Source organism: Prosopis cineraria, unplaced genomic scaffold (assembly GCF_029017545.1).
Source record: "Prosopis cineraria cultivar Desert tree isolate PC_DT_omini unplaced genomic scaffold, ASM2901754v1 PC3, whole genome shotgun sequence".
Taxonomy (NCBI): Eukaryota; Viridiplantae; Streptophyta; class Magnoliopsida; order Fabales; family Fabaceae; genus Prosopis; species Prosopis cineraria.
This window is the reverse complement of record NW_026555334.1, coordinates 39,269,654-39,273,053: the sequence shown is the minus strand read 5'-3', so window position 1 is coordinate 39,273,053 and position 3,400 is coordinate 39,269,654.

Sequence of the window (3,400 nt, the reverse complement as noted above, 5' to 3'; positions counted from 1 at the left end):
TGATAAATTTGTTATTAATTTTAATTTTTCTGGTAGTGGAAGATGAAGCAGTTAAAGTACTATCTTACACTAAAACAAAAATTGAATCAAATGCTATGAAGAAGATGCAACAGATACGCAATCAAATATTATTCTCCTTCATCGTCATCGTCTCCGTTTTTCTTGATTTCTCTTTTTTATTTTACAATATCACCATTGGCATTAATCAAACACAACTCCTGTACGGGCTAAAGATCTCGATCCATACCTCTAACACTTTTTTTTTAAAAAAAAAACCAAATCAATTCAGCATTTTCGTTTTCCAAGTCGATCACTTTTTCTTGCAGCATTTTAACCCCTCTCTGCCTCTTTTTGAATGTAGATTCCATTACTCTCTGCTCTCCTTCCGACGAATCCACCGCGGACTTTATCTCCATAACTCTTATGCTAGCCTCCATCTTTTGGCTTCTCGAGGAGTATATCTTTGCCTTCATTTCTTCATTTTTCATTTTCATCTCTTTAGCATGATCTTTTTCCTTCTATGTAATTGAAAAAACCAAGGTTACCATGATTATCACTGCAAATCTACACAATCGAACTCTCAAGGTCCATCGGTGGTTAGGAGCTTGACCTTGCAAGGCGCCATAGCCATAATTTTGCAGGTTTACTTCATGCCAAACAGAGCCTAGTTTACTTGAGGAAAGGCAGTAAGGCTTATCGGAAACGGCTATCGCCAGAGGAAGGAGGTGTTGAAGAAGATAGTGCCAGAAGAGCTAGTACGGTGGCCATTGGAAGAGATTGAAGTGTGTGTGTTAGATTGAACGGTTAGAATAGAGATGAAAAATGAGCTAGCCTGATTGGACTTGGCCTTTATGGACTGGAGCCCATATGGGTCAAACTCTTAAACTCAATTTTTTTTAAAAAAATTGATTTTTAAAATTCAACTTTTATTCAAATAGTTTAGGACCAAACACATAAACCTTTTATTATCATTTTCTTGTTTTTTAAAAAGTTAAATTTTCAATTATAACATTTTATATATTTTTAAAATACAAATCATAATATTAAAAAATTAAAAATAAATAATAAAAAAATTAAATCTTAAAGAATAAACATATATTTTAAAGTTTAAATTTAATTTAAAAGATAAAAATATTTTACTTTTTTAGAGTTAAAATGAAAAAGGGCCACCCAAACCCATTTTTTTAAGGTCTATTAAGGTTGGGTTTTAAAACATAATTTTTTTAAAAATTGACATTTTTTAAGCTCGAACTTTTATAGGTTGTTCATCAAACCCGATCTTTATTCCTGACTTTAAGTTAGAATAAGTTGTGTGTGAGAGGGGATTGAGTGAAACAGAAGTCAAAAGTGTGTAGGGAGATGGGTTAGAGAGAGAGAGAGAGCATGTGGCATGGGATAAAAAATCAATAATTTGAAGGCAATGATATCTTCAATCTATATTTTATGTAAAATTAAATCAGAAGACTATAAAATGGTTAATTAAGATAACCTCTTTATTGCAGGCATAAATGGATGGAATGGGGGAGAGAGCATACCATTTTGGAAAACTCCCTAGCCATAAATGGCAAAGAAACCCAAATCAAAAATTGTAGAAGTTGTCTAAGTGGTGTGATTGGGAATATTCTGATGTGTTGTGAAGGGAAGATCAGTGGTAGAGTTGCGAATCCCACTTGCAACAATGAGTAAGTCACGCTTATGCCAACTCCAACCCTAGCAAGTGAAGATGATGTGGCAAGAGGATCTGCTTCTTCTTCTTTTTTAATGTCAAGTGGCTGCCAAATGGCATTTGAAGTCTAATTAATGGTTAACTTTGATAATAAGACATAATTGCTCTCTTTTTATAAGTTTCAGAGAAACATTACTACAAAAAAAACGTAGGATATCTAAGTGTCCCCAAAGGGGAAATTCATTTTAACCCTTTTTGCCCTAATATATATATATATATATATAATAATCACTTCTATTAGTAAAAAAACTATTTTTAATTAGAATAAAATTGTTAAATCTATCTCATATCAAGCTCTCAAGTATCCATTTGAGGTGGGGTAATTCACAACTTGAAACCCTAAATCAAATGCAAACGGTAACATAAGCCTTTTGTTTTTTGAGTTAAGGTACAAATCTTTCCTCAAAGTATTACTCGAGGAGTATCAAGTATTTTTAACTAAGGAAAAGGGCAATGTTGCCCTTAATCTTTTAAAAAGAGGGTAATGTCACCCAACTTTATTAGTCACCAATGGTTGACTGTTAGTTGATTATGAGAAAATTATTTTAATTTAATAAAGATTACCTGGCTGTCATGTCATTTTTGAAATTGAATCCACCATCACTCTCAGGTCTCTGCTCTCTCATTCTCTTCACTCCCTCCTACTAATAGTTCAACCTTTGACACCTCATCTCGTCCTCTACCAGTGCTTCTTTAATCTTCATCCTCGCATCCTTGCTGAATCAGAGATTGGTCCTTCATCAATTGACCTCACCTCGTTTGTGTTCAACCTCATTCATTGACGCTACTCATAGTCGCACCTGGAAGATATGAACTTATAGCTAGAAATTTCTTGCTCAAATCGTGTTGCTGGAAGGGTCGGTGTCCCTATGGTTGTGAATATACATATTTTGATTGTTGATTTTATTTTCTGTGTTTCAAGGCCTAATTTTTAAATCTAGCATTTTGTTTTATTTTGTTATTAATTTTTTAGATCCATGCGTTGTCACTGCCTCCTCCTCCTTGTTTATGCTAATGGTTCTTTGACTATGTTTTAGATTTTTTGGATCAATGGTTTTTTTTAAGATTTGTTAATTTTTCAGATATCTTATTAAAATTAGATTAGAGTACTGATTGAGTTGATTTCTCATTTTTAAATTCATCTGAGTCAGGGACATGATCTCTAAATCTTATATACCCTCCCCCCGATCGATCTTTGGCTGCAGGAGGTGAGGCAGAGTGAGAGCAAGAAGAGAGTGAGCATAATAACAAAATCGGCAAGGATGCTGAGGAGAAAAGGCTCAAGCAAGAAGGATGTGGAAGAGAAGAAATTGTCAAAATATTCTCTCTCCTTCAAACAGTTGCTTTGTGAAGTTCATGGAATCTAGTAATTTTAAAATTTAGTAGTGTGATAATTCCATTCTTCCACTCCAAAAGGGATGCAATTTGGTAATTTGTGTTTTAAATTTTCGTGAATGAGGAGCCTTGAAAGTTGAGACTAGATATTGCCATCAAAGCAAAAAAAAAAAAAATTTGAGGTGGATGCAACTTAGCATGCCACATAAGCACAATTAAGTCAACTAACGATCAACCATTTAAGTCTATCAAAATGAGATAACATTGCTCTATTTTTAAAACGTTGAAGGCAACATAACACTTTTTATTATTTTAAAATACTGAATGCTCGATATTTTA